General features: G+C 36.1%; 1 long non-coding RNA gene across 1 annotated transcript in view; it reads left to right on the forward strand.

The window, feature by feature from the left end:
* LOC129454625 (uncharacterized) overlaps positions 1–9964 on the forward strand; it is a 132150-nt gene extending 122186 nt beyond the window's left edge. Inside the window, exon 3 of the long non-coding RNA XR_012359824.1 lies at positions 9800–9964. This is a non-coding gene — a long non-coding RNA (uncharacterized lncRNA). The remainder of the gene's footprint in view (positions 1–9799) is intronic.
* Positions 9965–25393: the final 15429 nt, after the last annotated feature.

Raw genomic sequence — 25393 nt, forward strand, 5'->3', positions numbered from 1 at the left:
ACCGGTGTGAAACCGAGATAACATTGTAAATGAAGTTGACCATCCATGATTTTCTCATTCATCGATTTTGCTTTTAACAGGTTGTAACTTGGGGCCGACATGGTTGAATTGCAGACAGAAATAACTAAACCCACTGTGCTTCGAATAATCATGCAGCGATGCACAGCCCTGTTCCTAGAAAACCTTAACAATGTTGAACATCACTCATCCAGTATCTGACACACCCACAGCACCTCTTGCTTTCCATCTGACATGAATGATGCCTTTATGTAGTACCAAGAAACAACCAAATCAGGTGTGTTTGAATAAAGGGATGTTCATACTTGTGTGCTACGGGTGATCTTCCAAGAACATCGACACAAATGCTGAATAGATCTAGAAAATGGACTAATATTTTGAATGAGCCTTTATGTAAAGTAGTTAAAGGACAAGTTCGGTATTTTAAACTTTAAGCCCTGTTTTCAGATTGTTTATGATGAAATAGACAACACATTCTCACTTCCCAAGGCGTCAAAATCCGAAGCATGTTCAAATGCCTTCAGCGTCAGTATGAAGACGCGAAGGGTGCCCCTATGCGTCACTATATAGACGAAATGGGAACTCCGTTGCTTTCATGCTAATCCCTCAGCATCGGATATAGACGAAAGGGAATCCCGGAAGGTGATGCCGTCACGTTATGCGACGATCGGCAGGATCATGCCGCTTCTGGACGGTAACTACTCAATTGTTTTCCTATTTTTTAAACCATTGTCGCTTGGGGTTGGGGTTAGATTTGGGGTTTGGATGTCAGTTTGTTTATACTTTTTGTCTTCTGATTTTTAAACCATTGTCGCTTGGGGTTAGGGTTAGAGTTGGGTTTGGGTTAGGATGTAATTTTATGTAACAGAAAGTGGTTCTAACCCCAACCCCAAGCGACAATAGTTAAAAATTTGGAACAAAAATTGAGTAGTTACCGTCCAGAAGCGGCATGATCCTGCCGATCGTCACATAACGTGGGATTAGCATGAAAGCAACGGAGTTCCCATTTCGTCGATATAGTGACGCATAGGGGCACCCTTCGCGTCTTCAGACTGACGCTGAAGGCGTTTGAACATGCTTCAGATTTTGACGCCTTGGGGAGTGAGAATGGGTTGAAATAGAACGGTTTTGACTGAAATTTGGACATATGATGCTGGCTCTAAAATTTTTGGGTGTTTGGTGTATCACCCCCACCAAACTCATCGAGTGGTCAGGGGCATTCACTTATATAATCACACAAAAATCACTGCAAAAGATGCTTTCCAACAGGTGTTTTAGCATTCGTTGTAAACTTGTGGACCTATTTTTCCAAACGCCTCACACCTGTACATTCTTCCGTTGAGAGCTTGAATAATAGACACTTCAGCTCAGTTGGTGGCGATAATCCGCCTTTGCCAAATGCAAGAATACAAACGACGTTCCCGGCGCAGAGTAATAGCGTACCTCACAGCACATCTAATACAAGTCAATGGAGTTGGACAAAAACTACGATAAAACCTGTTGGAATGCGTATTTTGCAGCGATTTTTGTGTGAGCATATCAGTGAACAACCCTGACCACTCGGTGGGTTTCACGTCTTTGTAGATGAAGGTTTGGTGCATTTTGGGAAGGATTGTTCTAGTGCACCTGTGCAGCCATTCTGGAGGTGGGAGGTAAACAACAAACACCCGAAAATTCTTGGGCCAGCATCATGTCAAAATTTTAGTCAAAACCGTTCTATTTCATCATAAACAATCTGAAAACAGGGCTTTAAGTGTAAAATACTGAACTTGTCCTTTAATGTTCGCTACATCAGAATTTGGTCGTCAAATGCATTTCTATCTCCCATTATTTGCAATGACTATTTTTCGCATAAGTTAAAAACCACATTAAGCAAGCATAATTGTTTTTTTTTTGCGAATTAAGGGATTTTTATTTGAAATTTGCCATTTCCATCACTCACACTGCAATACTTAAAAATCCGCATAAAATCAGTGTTAAACTAAATTTATTTCACACATCCCATTGACAACACTAAAGTAAGAAACAGTTTTGTTTATTATAAAATGTATGACCATTATCCAGAATTGGTTAAACAAACAATGAAGGGCTTGCCTTCTTTTGACACATAGGCTTCAAACAAACAGGTTGTCACCTACTGTATTTACATATATTAATCCACAAGTCCTATTTTCTCTTCCTCCTCACTCACTTCTTGCCATCAAAACACAACTTCCCCGGCATGTTTGTCATTTCAACAAGAAAGTACTTATCATTTTGCGGAAGATACTAGTAACACATTTTATGACAGATGTCAGAAACAACGATGACAAAATAATTACAAGTGCAATTGAGCATGCCAGTATCTCCATCCGCCCCACAAACCTTGTAACCACTTTACCCATGATTAATTTGCAGATGGTGCCGCTTTTACGCCCATTTGCATATGAGTATGCTAGCACAATAATGAGGTACATGAAACAATGCAACCAATAGAGTTTGATCACCTAAGGCTATGTTTACATTAATGCGTTTATGCTTTAAAACGTGTTACTTTTGCTACGTTTACGCCTTTCATCTACACTACATCACTGTTTTCGACCCTCATAAACGGATTCGTTCGCAAACGCTGAAGACCCTGTTTTAGTTTGAGAACTCAGACGTTGCTCTGAGTGTAAATGAACGTAGACGGAGTCTTATGTAAACGAACAGCTGATATTAACGTGACAGCGCATCATTTTCAAAGTAAAAATTATTTTATAGATGTAATTGTTGGTTTGCAACGGAGGTTTTGCCAAATACATCTACCAACCAGCTATTATAAACGCTATATCGGATTGTTTTAACATGTATCCTTATAGATAATGCCTGTTTTATATTAATGTTTGAGTATTGTTGGGTTTAATGTGTTTATGTTTTGTTTAAATTTAAAGATAGACTGTAATTTTATACACCATATAGGCGTTGCAAAGGCCAATATGAAGGGAGAATTGTAATGGGCCAGACATTATTTTCCAGTTTAATGTAAGTTTTGTTTGCTACTTTACAAATGAATTTCGTTTCAGATAATTGGTCTCTTAATTTTAATCGATGTTTTATTGACAAGTTTTGTGAATATAAATTAATAAAAACAATATCTCAACGTCATTAATATAATGCTCGTTTAGGCGCTTGGCTTTTAGCTATTTGTGTGTTGCTAGCGGAGGACGTGCACGGACCTCGCACACTTTTAAAAATTAATGCAATATGCATTTCTGGTAGGCTAAAGCAATACTTCACCTCTTACTATGTTTGATTAAAGTTTGCATTTGCTGAAATTTATTTTTGCTTCACGTTCGCTACTGTTTAGTACTGTTCACTTGAATGCTTTCTTTTTAAATCATAAAGACCTTTCTGTTTAGTTATAAAATCAAAATTAACCTATTAATCATATGAATATGTTGTAGGGGGGAAATAGAACAGTATAAGACTTTCCCAAACACATTTTTATAGGTTCAAAAATAGTGTCTGTTATAGTTGCCAGCAAAGGACCCATGTATGACTTTTTGTCAATATCGCACACCCCTAGGCTGCGTAAACATGCAAAGGTAAGCTATTATTAGAGTAATAAGTTATTTTACACTTATATGCGCATGCCCAGTTACGTGATTGGTCATGTTTTATGCGTTTATGGTGGTGTATAGTGTGGATGAAGATTCTTTTAAAAATGCCAGTATAAACGAGGATCGTTTTCATTTTAAAATGCCGTTTTAAAACGCAAATGCTCTAATGTAAACATGGCCTCAGTGAGCACAGGACTGCAGATGGTACAGGAAGGCAATGGTGGTTGAGACAGAGTCTTAAATTTTTATTCCTACAAATCCCCCCTAGTACCGTGGGCAACACTTAAAGGGATAGTTCACCCAAAAATGAAAATAATGTCATTAATGACTCACCCTCGTGTCGTTTCAAACTTGTAAGACTTCCGTTAATCTTCGGAAACACAGTTAAAGATGTTTTAGATTTAGTCCGAGAGCTGACCCTTCATTGAAAATCTACGTACGGTTTACTGTCCATGTCCAGAAAGGTAATAAAAACATAATCAAAGTAGTCCATGTGACATCAGTGGGTCAGTTAGAATCTGTTAAAGTATCAGAAATACATTTTGGTCCAAAACTAACAAAAATTATGACTTTATTGAGCATTGTCTTCCGAGACTAAAGTCACGTGACTGCAGTGACGCGGATGACATATGATGTGGCTGACGTGTTATCTGGTGCGCCCCAGCTGTTGTTTTTGTTTTTGTTGTGCGCCCGGCCTTCATTTACAGTATGAGGGAGAAGCACGCTGTAAGTTTGAAAAAAAAAAACGTTGCATCTGAGGATAACACATCATCTGCGTCACTGCAGTCACGTGACTTATAGTCCAGAAAATACAGTAAACCCGATTTACTTTTATTTTGAAAAACTCTACAAGGGCAAACTTCAGTATGTGTTACTGCACCAAATAACCTGTAGATTGATCAGTACTTTAACACACGAAACGAGAAATACAATGCGTTATAAGAAAAAAAAACACTTTAGGAATTTCCTTTCATTATGGTCGAAAACAGATTTCTGGACCTATAGACCAGTTCAAAAGATGTAAACAACACTGGTCCAGAAGCACTTCCTGTTTCCGTTTTTTAACACTAGATAAACGTTGGGATAAAATAAACCAACCGAACATATAAACCTGAATTAACTGAAGTTAAACAAACATCTTAAAGATAATAATATATGTAAAATAAAAAAATAACTGTCACAAACTGTAACAGGAAGTGTTTCTGGACCAGTGTTGTTTACATCATTTGAACTGGTCTATATCCTCGCACGAGCTTGCATTTCTGATCAGATGCATTCTCATGCATAAATGAAACTAAAATTTTAGTGTGACAGACCCTTTACTTGGAAATGAAATGGAGGTTTGTTTGATTAGGGTTGGATTAGGGTTTAAATTATATTAATGCATATTAATGCATGTTTTAAACATATACATTCATATATCCAGCAGATCTATATGTGATTTTAATATATTGCATTTATATGTGGTATATAGGCCAAGATCGTTTTTTTTTATGTTTTTTTAGCCAGGGTCTCAAATTTGTTTTCACAGCAAAACCAACATTATTGGTTCCTGATTGTGTGTCTGATGAGGTAGAACTATCCACAAACAGAACATTATCACAATTGTCAAGCGATGTGTCTAATAAATCAGCACAAGATGTGCACACCTGCTCAGGCGCGGTCATACGACAATGATATTCTTTCTGGCTGGTTGAGGGTTGTGCAGTTTCAGTGATGTTAGTCAAGCAACATAGTGTTACATTTCAGAGAGCAGGCTGTAGATAGTGTGAATAATTGCTTTTATCGACCAATACTGATTATTGGCCGATATATCGGTGCATCTCTAATATAGAATATATATTTACCAATAAGACAAAAATAATACTACATATAATCATTTATTTGAGTAAATTAAGACAATCTGTGATTAAAAAGTAAAAAATTTAGAATAGTAAAAAAAATACAAATAAGAGTTTTAAATGGAAGATAAGCGCCACCAAATTTAATTCTGTGGTTAGTGTGATGTGATAATGACACACACAAAGTTTGGTGTCAAAATGTTTAAAGCTTTGGAGAGATACAGCCTCATTTTATCAAATTTGTTGATGCATTTTATGAATTCATACATATATTGTGTTCATATATTGCTAATACATATTTACATGTGACTATATGTACACCATATATGTTAACATAATGTATATTCCCCATTATAAGCAGCAATTCCTACTATATGGTATATTTAAGCAATATCGCTCGAGTAGGAGTGTGATATAGCTCTATATCATCACGGCTGTGATTAGGCCAGAGGCACGAGAGCCATATTGCTTTTATACAACAGTTCCACGGCACACGTTTGAAAAACGAAAACTAGAAAACAACAACGGAGTAAATTTAAAAGCCTCTTTGTTTGAGAACTACTTCTTCCGCCACGGATTTGAGGGCGGCCAGAATGACAGGTTACTCTTTCGGCTGCTTTGAATCTCATATTAACTCAATGGACGGATTCGCCATTTTTAAATATTACAATTTCTTGGTCACAAAGTGTAGTTTTAAGATTAGTTCAGTCGAGAATATATATGTATTATATTTAAATCTACAGTCGATTAGTAAAGATAGCGCCTGTTTGAACGTTTGCTTAGTGAGATTCGGTACGTATGAGAACCAAAGCATGAGCGGACGTCAGTGTTCACTCGCCCCGCTGACCACCGCCCTCTCTGGGCTACATCTCTGAAAGGGATTCCCCGGCTCTCATGTTGGCCTGATGGTCAAAAATTAGATCAAATCAGCAGTATTTGGTGTCATGATGAAACTATTACTTGTTTTCTTATTCATATTTGGTGTCTTTTGTGTTGTTATTGTTTTGGCACGAGGTAAAAGTTAATAAAACTATACTTCTATAGTGTTACTATTGGTTTACCATTTCATCTTAACGCGATACGAGCACTCGATTATTATTAGACTTCGTTCTTGCCAGTACTATATAAAACTGTTTTTTATAAGTGTCAGAGAGATGTTTTTGCATGCTGCTTATGAATATACCAGTGGCGATATCTCATAACATGTTTTAATAGTGACGTCGCGATTAAATAAATGATCAATGTCCACATTTAAAAGCTGCGGTGCTTACCTGCAGTTCCACGGTGTTTTCGCGTTCTGATAAGAGATATAGCTCCAGAAAAAAAACGAGTGTTTACATTCCTCTTTCCAAGTGTTAATCGTCCACACGATGTGACAAGACATAACTCCCATTAACTTTAACGTAACATCCAAGAGCACTGATCTTTGACGGAATAATAACTTCCGATTGGGGATTCACAGACTGATTTATGTGCTAATGAATTAATGAGACACACGGAGAGTGCTTCAAAACAGCGCGGTTGTGTGTGTCTGCAGTGTTTCCATTCAGAGATGAGCCTGTTTAGAGGACCTCCATTCACTAGGTGGCGGGATGATACGAAAGGTGAAGCGGTTACTGTGCCGTTATCAGTAGAATATTGCACGCCTCTTAGCCAATCAGATTCGAGAACCAGAAAGAACTGTTGTATAATGTAATGTATTATCACAATTATTCTATATATTTATCAATACACTGAAAATTTAAAAAATGTATGTAGAAGTTACAGTATTATTGGGTATTACTGGCAACTAGCTGCCTGTAACTTACTGTAGATTTTACATTTATGTTATTTACTGGCAACAGTTTGTTCAAAGTCATGAAACATTTTCAGTCTTTATCTTCTACAGTAAGTTACTGGCAACCAGCTGCATAATTACAGCTAATTTTTTACAGTGACAAAATATATATATTTTTCCGTAAAGGTAACTTTGTGACCTTCATTTGCTAAGAGAGTGTAACAGTAGCTTTCGCACGCACACTTTCACAACAGCAACAGATTATCAACATACTGAAGCAGGGCGTTAGCCAAAGAAAGACAAAGAGTTTCCCATCAAAATTCAAACCAAATGATTATTTTTCGCAACCAGAACACAGCAAGAAACATTTGCCAAATCAACAACAACAGAAACCAATGTGATGTATAAGGGTTGGGCACATTAGGCAACATTAACGACTTGCAAGTCTTTAACAAATCTCAACTCATTTTGCTGGCCAGCATTCCTTTTCACTGAAAAGATGGGAGTGCACGCAGGGGAACCACCACATGGTGAATAGCACCTTTTTTTTTAGTAAGGACTACTAAGGACTAGTCTAATGCAAGCATAATGGCTTAGTTCTTCTTTATGGAGCATTGAAGCTTACACTGTCTAAATGGTTACACTTTACTTGATGAGGTGTTCATAAAACTGACATGACACCTTCATAATCATGACATGAACATGAAGAAGATTTTATGCATATTTATTACAATTGTCATTAAGTGTCATTCACTCAATTATGTCATTTTTAATGCAATGATGACATTGTTTGAAATGTCTTTGTTATGTCAACTTGATAAACCAATACATCATAACTTGTCATAAATCTGTCATAAACATGACATAGCAGAATAATTATCACACTTAAAGGAACAGTATGTAAGAAATGTATATCAATTAATCATAAAATGGTCCTGATATGTCACTAGACATTCATTTCAAATACTTATATCACTGACGACAGTGGTTTGGCCAGGATATTGTCTTTAAAAAGTGGAGTTGCAGCCCTCAACTGATGTTTATGTTGTCATTTTGTGTATTGGCCACCAGTTGTGTGATTGCAGTACCAGTTTTAGCCACAAGTTTTGTGATTGCAATACCAGTTTTGACCACAATCCTACATACTGTTCCTTTAAGAAACCACGGCTTTATGGGTTAAGATTACATTAAACATGTAATTTAAATGTAATTAAGTGTTAATACTATGTCAAATGATTGTAAATACCTTAACAAAATGCATTTTTTATGTATGTGCACAATACATTAAAAAACGATAACTAACAGAACTTGTTCTTCCTCACACAGAGGGTTCTGAAATTTTCTGACATAAAAGAAAAAACTTTAATAAATTGAATTTAATGTAATTAACTTTGCAGCAATATGAACACAACGCTGCATGGCTTAACCCATTATTGTACTGTTTTCATTTAATTTTAAGTGAATTGGTCTCCAAATGCAATAAAGTATAATTTTATCAAATTTAATTATTATTATTGATGTTATTGAATTACTGAAGAATATTCATGATGTTGTTATAAAACTATATGACAGAATATTAACACTTAATGATATTTTAATGACAAATTATATTTGTACCACTGTAGTTGAGGGCAAGAAAAATATTCATGACGCTGTTATAAAACTATATGATATAGTATTAACACTTAATGACAATTTCAATTTGTATCACTGGTAAAAAGTTATCTGTTATGTTGTCTTGGTAATGTTAAGTTGTCATAACAAAGACATCTCAAACAATGTCATCTTTGCATTAAAAATGATATAACTAAACAAATGACACTTGTTGTTATAAATTTGCATAAAATCTCATCATGTTCATAGCACGTGTCATGTCATGATTATGAATGTGTCATGTCAGTCTTATGAACACCCATTCAAGTAAAGTGTTTCCATCTAAGTCAACATCATATTTGTGTTTTGCCCACAGATCTGGTGGTATTATTAGTAATGCAGAATGTATTTCTTCAGCGTCAACAACAGCCATTGTGTTATTTTCATCATCATCAAATCTACAACCAACCACACATGTAACATGCAATTTGTGCAATTCACTTGGACAACTGTACTCGTTCAAAAAACTACTAAACACCATTACGTCGTCTATTTTCATCCAATTCCAAAAATCATACCAAACACCACCAACCCATTTTTGACAGAGATACATGTGTGACTGAGTTACAAGAAAAGAGTGCAAACAACTGCACAGACCAGAATAACTTTTTGATGCGTATCGTTTCCTGGTCTTCATAAACTATTTTCATAACCCACATCTCTGTCAAATACGTGATGTGCAATGCAAATTGCCAGGGACCACAAATTTGCTCCTCAAGAGGTAAACTGTGCACAAATGTCAGAGGCTTTTTTTAGATTTACGATCAGCCATTAGGCATAAAGTATTTGTATGATAAATGCCACCTTAATTATTTTTCTACCACACCATTGTGGTTGGCCATCAGACATAATGTATGACCAGCTTGCAGATTAAATCTCTACCCAACAACCATACATGCAGGGCCTAAAATTAAAGGAACAGTATGTAGGATTGTGGCCAAAACTGGTACTGCAATCACACAACTGGTGGCCAATACACAACATGACAACATAAACATCAGTTGAGGGCTGCAACTCCACTTTTTAAATGACAATATCTTGGCTGGACTACTGTTGTGAGTGATATAAGTATTTGAAATGAAAATGATTTCTTAATGTCTAGAGACATATCAGGGCCATTTTATGATTAATTGATATACATTTCTTACATACTGTTCCTTTAGGTAAAAAGGCACTGGCGAGTACATGAAGCACTCACACTGATAAACAAAATTTCATACACACAGGCAAGGATAGAGAATAGGCCAAACATTTTAAAAACATAATTTGCAACAAGAACTTTTGCACAAGAAATTCATGTGGGATGCCTTTATAAACTTACCTAAAGGATTATTAGGAACACCTGTTCAATTTCTCATTAATACAATTATCTAATCAACCAATCACACAACAGTTGCTTCAATGCATTTAGGGGTGTGGTCCTGGTCAAGACAATCTCCTGAACTCCAAACTGAATGTCAGAATGGGAAAGAAATGTGATTTAAGCTATTTTTAGCATGGCATGGTTGTTGGTGCCAGACGGGCCGGTCTGAGCATTTCACAATCTGCTCAGTTCCTGGGATTTTCACGCAAAACCATTTCTAGGGTTGATGTGAAAAGGAAAAAACATCCAGTATGCGGCAGTCCTGTGGGCGAAAATGCCTTGTTGATGTTAGAGGTCAGAGGAAAATGAGCCGACTGATTCAAGCTGATAGAAGAGCAACTTTGACTGAAATCCGAGGTATGCAGCAAAGCATTTGTGAAGCCACAACACGCACAACCTTGAGGCGGATGGGCTACAACAGCAGAAGATCCCACCGGGTGCCACTCATCTCCACTCCAAATAGGAAAAAGAGGCTACAATTTGCACGAGCTTACCAAAATTGGACAGTTGAAGACTGTAAAAATGTTGCCTGGTCTGATGAGTCTCAATTTCTGTTGAGACATTCAGATGGTAGAGTCAAAATTTGGTGTAAACAGAATGAGAACATGGATCCATCATGCCTTGTTACCACTGTGCAGGCTGGTTTTGGAGGTTTAATGGTGTGGGGGATGTTTTCTTGGCACACTTTAGGCCCCTTAGTGCCAATTGGGCATCATTTAAATGCCACAGCCTACCTGAGCATTGTTTCTGACCATGCCCATCCCTTTATGACCACCTTGTACCCATCCTCTGATGGCTACTTCCAGCAGGATAATGCACCATGTCACAAAGCTCGAATCATTTCAAGTTGGTTTCTTGAACATGTCAATGAGTTCACTGTACTAAAATGGCCCCCACAGTCACCAGATCTCACCCAATAGAGTATCTTTGGGATGAGGTGGAACGGGAGCTTCGTGCCCTGAATGTGCATCCCACAAATCTCCATCAACTGAGATGCTATCCTATCAATATGGGCCGACATTTTAAAGAATGCTTTTAGCACCTTGTTGAATCAATGCCACGTAGAATTAAGGCAGTTCTGAAGGCGAAAAGGGCTTAAACACAGAATTAGTATGGTGTATGATGTTTAAAAAAACGACTTTGTATGATATCTTACAATGTATATCTCTTTACTAGATAAAAACAGATGCACCACTCTAAAACACTCCAAGTATATTATAGGATTCATGAAATACACCTGCTAATGTTTGTATACTAAATTGCTAGATGTGCAAATGTGAGTATGTGTGTGAAGATGTGCAAGTATACAAAAAGAATGTGCCTGACAGTGTACGCATACATATAATCATTTGAATATATAAACATATAAATCCCATATATACATACATATAGGGGCGGTTTCCCGGACAGGGAATAGACTAGTCCTAGACTTAAACACTTTTAAGAGCTCTCCAAACTGAAAACAACTTTCACTTACAGATCTTAAAATACATCAGGGCCCTTTGTTTTACTTCAAGATGCACACAGGTAATGTTTTTAGTAAGGCATGTTGTTTAAAACTAGTTATATTTCCTAATTAAACTAAGGCCTAGTCCTGGATTAAGCTAATCCTGGTCCGGGAAACCGCCCCTTAAAGTGACTTTAAACCCGCAACAGGAAGTTGGTCCAGTGACATTTTTTTCCAAATCATTTTCAGATCAGCAAAAAAAAGGTAAATAAAGAAAATAAAAAACTAATTATGAAATAAATAAAATAAAAAGTTACAAATAAATGATGCATTTTAGTACAGAAATACAGTCAAATAAATAATAACATGGTCTTCATTCTATAAATTAAATATAATTTGTCTAATTTGTGTGTCCTGTCAATGCATAGAGATTCTGTGTTTGCGTGATTTTTGAAATGCACGTCTCTGTGCATAAAAATAGTTTGTGCCTCTTCTGACTGGCTGGCCAGTGCCACCCTGACCCCTTATGTAGCCTCGCCACTGCTTTATATCCAACTGCAAAGCAGAAACTGTAGTCCAAAAAAGACATGTCTTATGTTTGCTGTTTATACAGTTATATACTGTAGAATTGGGCTACTTTAACAGCAGATAGGAGTTTTACTTTAACACTGTTGTAGTGGGCTGTTGAAACGCGATTGGGCTACTTTTCATTAGCAGTTGAGTGGGTTATGCTGTGAAAACCTGGCAACCCTGCGTTTGATTGTCAGTCTCTATTTTTGTAATTTCTTACTTTACTCAGATTATTTGAAGTACAGTATGATGAGGGAGCAGAATTTAATACTTGCTGTACTCACTGTGTGTGCCTTTTTAAATATAATTAATGCAAATGACCTATATCAGTTCAGCAACATTTGATTTGAATATTGGTCTAACCACAAAATATATTTCCACAGCAGCATTGTGACAAGCTGCAAATGTGTCTTTTTTTGGCCCATTTGAAAGACTCATATTTTACATATTTACAAAACATTTTTTAAGTATCCTTTCTGCATGTTGGTAAAATAAAACAAATGATGTAATGTTGATGTTATTCTTTGTTCAGAGTCTTGAAACCGCTCATATCCGGACCATCCAGTTTTTAACGAATGTTAATTTGCAAACAGCAGGAAGTCATGTTTACATCAGATATAATTCTCATGACAAGTTAGTCACCATACGTGTGTTTGTGTCACATCCACATAAAGTTAAAGTATAAGCGCTGTGATTAAAAAGTCAATACAAATGATGCATTAATATAATCATGAGTCGACTCACTTCATGGAAACAAATTTTTTCCTGCAATGCAGAATTCACATTTACCTCAAAGGCTGGTATCACTTTCAAATCACAAGACAATGATATTATGACATTACACCACAGATGCAGTACAAAGGTACATTTTCTAGGCGCGAGCAGACCAGAAGGCTGCTGTGGCTATTAAAGTCTAATTGCACATTGAATTAAATAAATATTATTTTCCAATGCTATTAATACCAGCTTTGTGTACCATGATATACAATAGATGGGACAGTAATTATGAGAATATGAGCATACTGTAGACTATAAATCTAATAGCCATGGCTTCCTAAACATTGATTATAATCTTTGATATATTAAATATATCAAGGTTATATTTTGACAGAATGTTTTTTTTTAACAGAAAACAATAAATCACAAAGTAATGATTTTAGCTGGGTTTTTACAGAAAAGATCACAAATATTAAAGTAATTTGTTATTCCTGGACATTTCTAAATATCATATTGAGTTTTACAGCAAAGTATAAAATGTGAATAAACGTAATTAAGCAAATGATAAAAAATAGTGTTAAATTTTGTTTTTACCTATATGTTAAATACAAATTAATTCATTTTAATTTGTAATTTTTAGTTCTTATAAATATTGCTTAATATCATGTGTGCATACAGTATAAAAAATGAATGGGTGTGTTATTGTCTTTAAGTCCACTCACACTGCCATCTAGTGGACACAGGAGGAATACTTTAAAAGGTAACGCCTAAAAAAATTAATTTAAGTTAAGTTTAAGTGAAAAACTTAAATTGAAAATGTTGAAATATGTTAGGTGTTACCAAGTGAAGTAAGTTATTTTTTTAAGTAGAGCAGCTTTCATTTTTTACAGTGTACTGGGCTGAAACAACCCATTTTTAGAGTGTAACCTTGCACCTGTTCATAATATTGTAAAGTGATATTTGATGCAAGGATTTTTAAATGTATTCATGGATTGAAAGCTTGTTGTTAATCCTTGATGCTTGTCAAACATCAGTAATAAAATAAAGTAAAAGTCAGCTGTTATGTAGTACATCTTCTGTCCACATTACAACAAGAACCTGATATAAAATTACACAGGAATTCTGGCTCAGAATATCAGTTCTTTACATACATGTAAACTTATTTTTTAATTTTTAAATCATGAATGTTTCTGAACAGCATTCTTTTTATTTGAGATGAATTTACAACCATATGCCAGGGGTAAACTATGACTTTAAAATGTCCCAGGGCACAGTTAACTCCAGGCTCTCCTCCCACAATCTTTTCAGACGTCACAAGCCTGGCAGTAATACGCATTACCATCTGATTGGACCATTGTGCATGTATGACTTGAGATAAATTAAAAGTGTCTTAAAGTTGAACTATACTAGCCTGCCACCTACTGGCGAGATCTGGACTAAAGACTGTCACACTGTGTTTGATTTTATTTATCTTAATGAAATGATAAGATGTAATATTGGTAAGATAAGCAAACGTTTTAGACCCCACACACTTTATATTGGTTGTGTGTTGGTTTATATAGTATGAAATAAAATAAAAACAAAAATAAAAGTTACTGATAAGCATAAATTTAGGTCTGTATTATTTTCACTTTTATTTTAATTAATAGCACTGTATAACTTGCTATAACATATTAACCAATACAGCAAAACATATATTTTCAAATATATACTATATATTTCAAAATATACAAAAAAATGCACCGAAAATATATATTTGGAAAATGTTTTACAAATATGTTTTTTTCATCAATATATTCTTAGACATTTTTTGTATATTTAGAAATGTATTTTAAAAATAAATTTATTTTGGAATAATTTATTTATTGGAATAAAAACTTTGTAAACATATGACAGGTTTGAAAATGTTCATTTATAGCCTACTTTATACATTTTATACAAACGTATATATTTTTTGGGCCCAGTCGGTAGGTCTAATTCATCCCTGGCCACAGGCATCGTTTATGATGTCATTTTACAAAGTGCTATCACTGCACCACAAACTGGTTACACCAGAAGTGTAAAACTGCTAATAAATGAACAAGAGAGTTGAACAGATCAGCACGTGGTGCAAGACTTCACTGCCCTAAAGCTGCCTTTCCACTGCACATGACAAATGACGGCAGATAAGCTGTAAGTCATTCATTCCCCATGGAGAGTCGCAAAGGGGCTGCCTGAGCTGCCGACCATCTGCGGATGCGTAAATATCGGATCCGTTTTGAGCGTTGGATCCGTTAAAAAATTTGCACTTTTGCGACTAAACCGCATGCGATATGCCGACCGGAAGTGATATATTTCATTGTATTCCAATCATAAACTGTGTGTGAGGTGAAAATTATTAATCATTTTGGTTTAACTTTATTAGTAACACTTGAATCCTTAAAAAAAACCTTTTGATTACTGATAAGTAATAAATTATTAATTTAAAGGAGCAGTATGTAAGAAATGTATATCAATTAATCATAAAATGGCCCTGATATGTCACTAGGCATTAAGAAATCATTTTCATTTCAAATACTTATATCAGTGACAACAGTGGTCTGGCCAGGATATTGTCATTTAAAAAGTGTAGTTGCAGCCCTCAACTGATGTTTATGTTGTCATTTTGTGTATTGGCCAACAGTTGTGTGATTGCAGTACCAGTTTTAGCCACAAGTATTGTGATTGCAATACCAGTTTTGGCCACAATCCTACATACTGTTCCTTTAATTTGTGTACGTTATTATTTTAATCTTGTCTCTATTTTCTCTCCAAAAAATATTGGCAATCTTTGTCGTATATGCATAGCTGTTTGGGTGATTCTCACGAAAACTTGGTTTTAAAAATGTCAAGCATGAAAATGTAAAAATTGCTTAAATTTACTTTTTTTCCCACCAGACATTGAAAAACAAAGTCTGGAGTAAATGGGAACATTAATTTAAAAACTTTTACTTATCATTTAACACTTTTTGTAACATAATTTAAAAAATGAGTCCTAAAAAATCTCATTACCGCAACAGTCAGAAAACATCAACACTGACATATTTTCAAAATGACATGACAAACCTGAAAGAACATCATTTGGAGATTCTGCACATGCATTTAAAATCAAAGTATTATGCTTCTATTTATTAAATTAACATTTAATAAGCATCTGTTGCGGTAAAGATAATCAAAATGTCGTGTAAGCATTCTGACAAGACAATATGTCAAATTAACTGTAAAAAAATGATCTTACCTGGTAGCCATCTTGAAGTAACTGGTCCATGTGCTTGGTCACTCAAAATCAAACTTTATTAAAATTCTGTATTTGTGCTTAAACTGTTCTCAAAAAGTTTTGCGGAGGATGAGAACATCAGGCATGGACACATAATTTTCCTATTTTTTTTTCATTATTATTATACATGAATATTCAGTAAATATTTTTTCTGTCATCTAAAGTAGTCTAGCAAAACATCCATTTATTTTTTTTCTTAATATTTTTGTGTTAATTTGATTAAATTACAACATAACGCATGTTCAAACACAGCCGGACACATTGCGGTAATGAGAATTTCAGCAGAAAATGCGATAAAATTTACAATTATAAATTCTTATGTTGAAATCACACATTGTGCAAGGTAGAACACAGTATTGTGTTAATTCTGATGCTTTTTAATGTTACTATATTACACATTTTAAAGCTAAAATCATTAGTGCCGTGGTGTTTCAATGGTTTCCTGAGAATCACCCGTTTATTGTTTCATTCATTTGCGTTCATTTATTTATTCCACCATGGTAAATATATTAGAATGAAGCCTCTTGCGCTGGAATGAGCTTCTCTCCCATATACGATTAAACTGAAACTTCATTATGACTGCCACTAGGGGGAGAACTCCGACTGTCGTTTCCGTATGTCGTGTGCAGTGGAAAGGTGTCTTCAGATAGGCTACATTTTCAACAGTGTGTCAATTAACAAGTAGCCTCGTTGTGTTTCTGATCAGGTCAGGGGAACATTAAACTAACCTAAAAATAACGTTCTGTTTCTGTCAAGAAAACTTTCCTGGCTAACCATTAACAAACCTTGTAAAATAACGTTATGGGAACCAAAACGAACGTTAGGGGAATGTTCACTATTTGGTGTAAAGCTCTGTGCAGCTACTTCTGCATTCTACTTATCATTTACAGGCCCCAGAAATACTCTCCAGCATTTGTTGAGGACTTTACAGAACTGTTATCAACAATTTCCTCAGAGTTTGACTCTTTTGCTATTGCTGGAGATTTTAACATACACATAGATAAGCCAGAAAGCATTTTGGCAAAAGATGTCACAGCTGTTTTAAATACTTTTGATCTGACTCAACATGTACATGGACCCACACACAACCGTGGACACACTCTAGATTTACTTATCAGTAAGGCTGTAAACATTTCATCAATTGTTATTAAGGATGTAGCACTGTCTGATCATTTCTGTATTTTCTTTGATATATTGATCTCTCCTATTATTGAAACTAGATCTGTGTCTGTCAAAAAGAGATGCTTAAATGAGAACACCAGAGTGCTATTTATGAAGGCTATATCTTTAACACCAAGCATATCTACGGACTCTGTTGACTCTCTCCTTGATTCCTTTAATTCGAAAGTTAAGAGTGCAATCGATGATATTGCTCCTGTAAAAGTCAGGAAGAAGAATGGCAACAGCGGTGCAGAATATGAAGAGACAATGCAGAAAAGCTGAACGCATGTGGCGGAAGACAAAACTTGTAGTCCATAATAATATCTATAAAGACAGTGTGGAACTAGGCAAAGCTATAGACAGACTTTCTTTTCAAATATTATAAACAACAACATAAATAACACACGCACTCTTTTTGCTACTATAGAGAGACTAACAAGCTCCCCAAGTCACATTCCAAGTGAAATGCTCTCAGACAGCAAATGTAACGAGTTTGCTAACTTCTTCTCTGAGAAAAGCAATAATATCAGAAAGGTGATCAGCACATCCTTGAGCTGCCCCGGGGTCAGACAAATCAGACCACAACATCAGAAAGTAGTTACTATGTCTGATTTCGAAGCAGTTGATGGTAAAATTTTGGAAGAAACAGTACAGCATCTCAAAAACATCAACCTGCGCCCTTGACACACTCCCAACATCTTTTTAAAAAAATGTCTTTAACTGTTTAGAGGCAGATCTCCTAGAAGTGGTAAATTCATCACTTAACTCTGGGACTTTTCCAAAGTCCCTTAAAACTGCAGTTGTTAAGCCCGTCCTGAAAAAGAGCAGCCTGGATAACACTGTGTTGAGCAACTACAGGCCAATCTCAAATCTTCCTTTCATAGGCAAGATTATTGAAAAAGTTGTTTTCAATCAGCTGAACAAATTCTTAATCTCTAATGCTTACTTTGACATTTTTCAATCTGGTTTCCAACCACACCACAGTACAGAGACAGCGCTTATAAAGATATTAAATGATATTCGCCTCAATACAGACACAGGCAAACTATCAGTGCTGGTGCTACTCGACCTCAGTGCAACTTTTGACACTATCGATCACAACATACTTCTTGACAGACTGGAAAACCGAGTTGGGCTTTCTGAGATGGTCCTAAAATGTTTAAGGTCATACTTAAAAGGGAGAGGTTATTATGTAAGTATAGGTGGCCATAAATCTAAGTGGACATCTATGACATGCGGAGTCCCGCAAGGCTCAATTCTTGCACCACTCCTGTTCAACCTGTATATGCTCCCACTAGGCCAAATAAAGAGAGAGAACCAAATTGCCTATCACAGTTATGCAGACGACAGTCAAATCTACTTAGCTCTATCCCCTAATGACTACAGCCCCATTGACTCCCTGCATTGATGAAGTTAACAATTGGATGTGCCAAAACTTTCTTCAGTTAAACAAAGAGAAAACTGAAGTCATTGCATTTGGAAACAAATATGAAGTTCTCAAGGTGAATGCATACCTTGACGCTAGGGATCAAACAACTAAAAATCTATTCAGGAATCTTGGTGTGGTCATGTCAAAAGCAATAACTAAATCAGCATATTATCATCTCAAAAATATCGTAAGAATTAGATGCTTTGTTTCAAGACAAGACTTGGAGAAACTGGTTCATGCTTTCATCACCAGCAGGGTGGATTATTGTAATGGCCTCCTCACTGGCCTTCCCAAAAAGACCATTAGACAGCTCCAGCTCATTCAGAACGCTGCTGCCAGGATTTTGAGCAGAACCAGAAAATATGAACATATCACACCAGTCCTCAGGTCACTACACTGGCTACCAGTTACATTTAGGATTGATTTTAAAGTATTATTAATGGTATATAAATCACTCAATGGACTAGGACCTCAATACATTGCTGATATGCTCATTGAATATAAACCCAACAGATCACTCAGATTATTAAGATCACATCAGCTAGAAATACCAGCTTCCAGAGGAGATCAGATGTGCTCCAACAGTAGTCACATTCAAATCCAGACTCAAAACACATCTGTTTAGCTATGCATTTACTGAATGAGCACTATGCTGCGTCCGAACTGATTGCACTATATTTTATATGCACTTTTTTAATTATTTTATATTTCTCTTGTTTTTATTGTTATTTTTAACTGTTTTATACTTTTATTGTTTTATTCTTTTTCACAAATTTAAACTGTTTTTAGTAAAATCACATTTATTTTCTTTTAATTGACATTTTAAATTCTCATGTATCTTTGATTTTTTGTGTCTCTTATTTCTACATATTTTTTTTTTCTCTTAAACATTGTTTTCTCATTTCTATGTAAAGCACTTTGAATGACCTCTGTGTATGAAATGTGCTATACAAATAAACTTGCATTGCCTTGAGGATTTAATTTAATGTGAATGTCAATTTATCTTTGAGTTTCTTTTGTTTCTTGAATCATTGCTTTCTGAATATGAGAATTCGGTGTGGCTATCACGCACATGTTGCATTATAGTGCATACCACAGAGTTTTTACATTCCAAGTTTAGCATTCAAAATTCTTACCTCTCTGACGACATAACCCTCTTTTCTCAGGTACAAACATGCACTTTGCTTGGTTTCCATTCATTGACATTTAAACATGTTGTTCAAGTTGCATTCACAATCCTTTAGGCTAAACAAGTATTGAGCAAACAAATCATGTATGACAACTGTGTATGTTTAAACAGAACATACATACATACATACATACAGAACATGTATTAATCTATATTAAAGGAATAGTCTACTCATTTTCAATATTAAAATATGTTATTACCTTAACTAAGAATTGTTGATACATCCCTCTATCATCTGTGTGTGTGCACGTAAGCGCTGGAGCACGCTGCGACACTTCAACAGCATTTAGCTTAGCCCCATTCATTCAATGGTACCATTTAGAGATAAAGTTAGAAGTGACCAAACACATCAACGTTTTTCCTATTTAAGACGAGTAGTTATAAGTATGGAAGCCCATTTCCGCCACATAAGAAAAAAACCTTTTTAATTATGAGATAAAAAGTCAAAATTATGAGCTAAAAAGTCATAATTATGAGATAAAAAGTCAAAATTATGACTTTAAAAGTCATAATTATGAGATAGAAAGTCGAAATTATGAGATAGAAAGTCAAAATTATGACTTTAAAAGTCATAATTATGAGATAAAAAGTCAAAATTATGACTTTAAAAGTCATAATTATGAGATGATAAAAAGTCGAAATTATGACTTTAAAAGTCATAATTATGAGATAAAAAGTCAAAATTATGAGATAAAAAGTCATAATTATGACTTTTTATCTCATAATTTCGACTTTTGATCTCATAATTATGACTTTAAAAGTCATAATTTCGACTTTTTATCTCATAATTATGACTTTAAAAGTCATAATTTCGACTTTTTATCTCATAATTATGACTTTTAAAGTCATAATTTCGATTTTTTATCTCATAATTATGAATTTAAAGTCATAATTTCGACTTTTTATCTCATAATTATGACTTTTTAATCTCATAATTATGACTTTAAAAGTCATAATTTCGACTTTTTATCTCATAATTATGACTTTAAAAGTCATAATTTTGACTTTTATAGTCATAATTGTGATTTATCTTAGCGTGATTTTTTTTTCTTGTGTGGCGGAGATGGGCTTCCATATATACGAGCAAGTTTGGTGGTACAAAAAAAACGTAGCGCTTTTCTAAGCGGATTTAAAAGAGGAACTATATTGTATGGCGTAATAGCACTTTTAGGAGTACTTCGACACGCCTGAAAAGTCCGCTCCCCTTCTCCCTCTCATAATGGGAGAGGGAGGGTGTTACTGCGCCGAGTCGAAGTACTCCCAAAAGTGCTATTACGCCATAAAATATAGTTCCTCTTTTAAATCTGCTTAGAAAAGCGCTACGTTTTTTTTTTTGTACCAACAAACTTGCTTGTATAACTACTTGTCTTAAATAGGAAAAACGTTGATGTGTTTGGTCACTTCTAACTTTATCTCTAAATGGTACCATTGAATGAATGGGGCTAAGCTAAATGCTATCGAAGCGTCGCAGCGCACTCCAGCGCTTACGTGCACGCACACAGTTGATAGAGGGATGTGTCAACAATTCTTAGTTAAGGTAATAACATATTTTAATATTGAAAATGAGTAGACTATTCCTTTAATATTATACTGTATGGTATGATTATATTAAATAGTATTAATGAAAAACAATACGGTTCAGTCTGAAATAAATTATCTTACAAATGATCTAATAAAGGTGCTAAAAGAATTCGCAAACATTCACGTTACCTTTGCATTTTCACATGACAACTTTTTAGCTAACTTTAGCAGTTGTATAATCATTGTAGTTGTTATGCAACAACAATCCACTTAAGAAAATAACCCAAAGATCTGATTTATGGCTAAAATACAATGATAACGTGAAGGACAGAGGCACATACATTTATGACACAAAATTCACAAATTCATCTTTTCTGGGGTTTCTTCGGTTATTGCATTTGCACAACAAGTATTTAGGTTAAACTAAATGAATCACCCAGGCTCTCTTGGACTTCACCGGGGCAGTCAACTAAGTCCAGGGGCGGAGTGGGACCAAAAAATCAGGAAATGTTGTATAGAAGGTATGCACATGACGTCACCGTCGGCGAGAGGGATTGCGCGGTTACACCCACTGAGTGGCAAAAGACAGACAACCGACAACATGACCGATCAAATTCCGATGTGTGCTTTAGTCGTGGTTGTTACTGACAAGCTATTAAAAGGACAACATATTATAAAAGCACCATAAACGTTTTATGCACTATATTCAAAGTCTTTTAATACACGCAATAGCTTCATGTAAAGAAACAAATGCACATTTAAAGATCTTTAAGTTCACCGAAACACTAACTTACTCGCATACTGAGTTAATAATCCACTGGTGAAGCGGACAGATGAAACACGTCATTCACGCACACACAAGATAACTGTAGGCTATTTTAAAGATCTGATTTTATAAACTCTGTGTTATAAAATGTATAATGCTGTGTTTACACCAGCCGCGGTATAGGCGTAAAGCACGAGTGATTTCAATGTCAAGTCAATGTGAAGACGCGTTGATGCGCGTCTGGAGGTCTTGCGTCGCAGATGAGGCGTTTGGCGCAGCGCGGAAGACACGATTCCACCTCATTCGCGCGTCTAGTTCGTGCAAAAGGCGCGAGTTGAGTGCCTGGTGCGGTATGCGCAGTACGCTCGAATGGTGCTTTTTGTGAATTTTTCGTTTAAGACGAATTTGCGGCTGACGCCCGAGTTAAAAAATTTGAACTTTGCCGGAATTTCACACCACGTTAGCCAATCAGGAGCCTGCTTGCTGCTGTGGGGGCAGCACCGACCGGAGTCACTCATTCAACCTGAAGGAACGCTTGATATTGTCCGTAAGCAGTCACCCGGAGCTATACGACACAAGTTCTTATTTCTATAGATACAAGAATAAAAAGGACCTCGCTTGGAAGAGTGTCAGTGAGGAAAAACATCGGGCAACCTGGTAAAATGTAATACACATTTGAGTCACGTGATGTTTATCGACCCACACCGTTTATTTCCCCCTATAGTAAGGTTACCAAATACAAATCGGTAACTCTCTCGAAAAATGCACAATCAACATCAGTCATCTTGCAAACAGACAACAGCATAGCACTTGCCCCTCTCACAAGAAGCGGATTTTGCCTCTGATGCGCGTCAAATGCTTGCTTTTTCCACGCGTCTACTTCGCTGTAGACGTGCCAATGCATTCAAACTGTTCCAGTGGCAAACTAGGCGCGGTAGACGCGATTTTGACGCCTGAAACGCGTTTGGTGTAAACGCAGCATAAGCCGTTGGATGGATGCAATTCACTATGTGCTGAGCACACGATGCATCTATTTTCTTTGAGTTTTAACAGTTTTACGCTGCGTTTACACCAATCGCGTTTTAGGCTTTAAAATCCCGTCTACAGCGTCTACCGATTCGGAAATGAAAAAGTGGGATCGGGACATCCCTACTTACTACTAGTCAATCAAATCTATCCGCTTAAAAGGATCCGAGCCACTCTAGTCATACCTTGGAAAAAAGAAAAGAATCCGTGATCACTGTTTTGTTATTCGTCCCCTCAGTTTATAAACCGTACTCACAGATTATTAAACTGTTCCCTCAGTTTTACAAACCGTGCCCTCAGATTAATAAACCATACGCACGAGTTAACAATATGTGCTATTAAAGATTTGTAAACCGTACCCTCAGTTTTTGCAATCTGTTCTCACAGTTTTGAAAACTGGATTTGTAGCCCCTCCATCGTTTTAGAAATCGCTTTGTTGCTTTTATTCATTATTTCCAAGCTTCCTATTAATGTTATTTTTTTCCAAGTAGTGACTAGAGGGGCTCCTTAACAATAAACATGCATTTGGCGGCTTTTTACATCAAAGGCAGACATGTCATTTGGGGAGGGGCCGTTCACTGATCCCCCCAATTTTTTAAAAATTCTAGACATGGTTGGACCTGCCGAACAGGTTGAGTACTTTTATACTGTGTTAAGCAAAGAGGCTGCACAGTTTGACGCCAGAGCCGATCCTGGCCTCCCAGGGGCACTAAGCAAAATTCTGCTAAGGGGCCCTCCTACCTGACCCGTGAGCCATGAGCTTTGCTACACATTCACACTTGACACCCCACTGCTCTCACTACATACAAAATATGGTTACTACTACAAATCACACTCTTAATATTTATATTTTAAGTAGTAAAAACTGAATTCTTGATATCAAAAATCCATATCATGTGAATGTATAAAAGCTAAAATGGCTTGCCATACCGTTTAACTGTTTATAGTATGCATAAGAGCATACTTGATCCCTGATGGTTATTAATTACTGAGGGATGTGCATTCATTTTGACCTGGCTGGCATTACACCCATTCTAATGTAAATCCATTGGTTTCCATATTGCATTAACATTGTCATCTTGTTACCACGCCATTTTGTTAATGTTCCCACACAGATGTTGCCGCTGGAAAGCGCGTGTGTCATTTCGTGCACGATTGCACATGCATATTCACGCATGGCGCGATTATCGAGCTGCCGTTTATAAACATCGTTGCCCTTGGGCGTTTATTCAGAGAGGCATCCAGCTGCATCCCCGCAGACTCACTTTTTGCTAGACACCAGTGGCTGGACACCAGTGGATGGACTGCAGACGTCATTTCCGTATCGTCATTCACTTTTCAAATTTGACACGACATGCACATGTCAGCGGTAAGAAAAAACAATAAACTGTTAATGATTTATATGTCATGTCAAAATTCAAATGCACACAAACTATGTTTTATTTTCTCTTGAAATAGGGCCTTCCCCCACAACCTTACGGGCCTGACTTTATTCTGATGGTCAGATTTTACTAATTTTACTAATTAGATTTTGCAATATTTATTGAAAATTACACAACGATGAAGTGTTAATTTGATCTGAATTGTTTGGTAAATTGTCTGATCATGTGAATCTAAACAGAAGTGGTTACATTTACAAAAAAAAAGACCGCACATCAGGCCGCCAGACGGGGTTGCTGTATAACTCGCAATGTATAACTATTATAAGATCGGCCCTCGCAGCCTCAGAAAACAACACGGCCCACCGGGAAATGTCCCGACTCTCCCGATTGCCACTCCGCTACTGTTTGCAAATGTGTTGATTTGATCCATTAAGATCTTGGCCACCAGGCTAGAGATTTTAAACATCCTTAATCCACACTTACTACTAGTCTATCAAATAGTCTATCCGCTTTATGGATCCGACTGCATGCAATAAACAGGCATTTGGCAGCTTTTTACATAATGGCAGACAGATGTCATTTGGGGAGGAGCCGTTCACTAATCCCCCTAAATTTTTTAAAATCCTAGACATGGTTTGACCTGCCGAACAGGTTGAG

Source organism: Misgurnus anguillicaudatus, chromosome 20, assembly GCF_027580225.2.
Source record: "Misgurnus anguillicaudatus chromosome 20, ASM2758022v2, whole genome shotgun sequence".
In the NCBI taxonomy this organism is placed as follows: domain Eukaryota; kingdom Metazoa; phylum Chordata; class Actinopteri; order Cypriniformes; family Cobitidae; genus Misgurnus; species Misgurnus anguillicaudatus.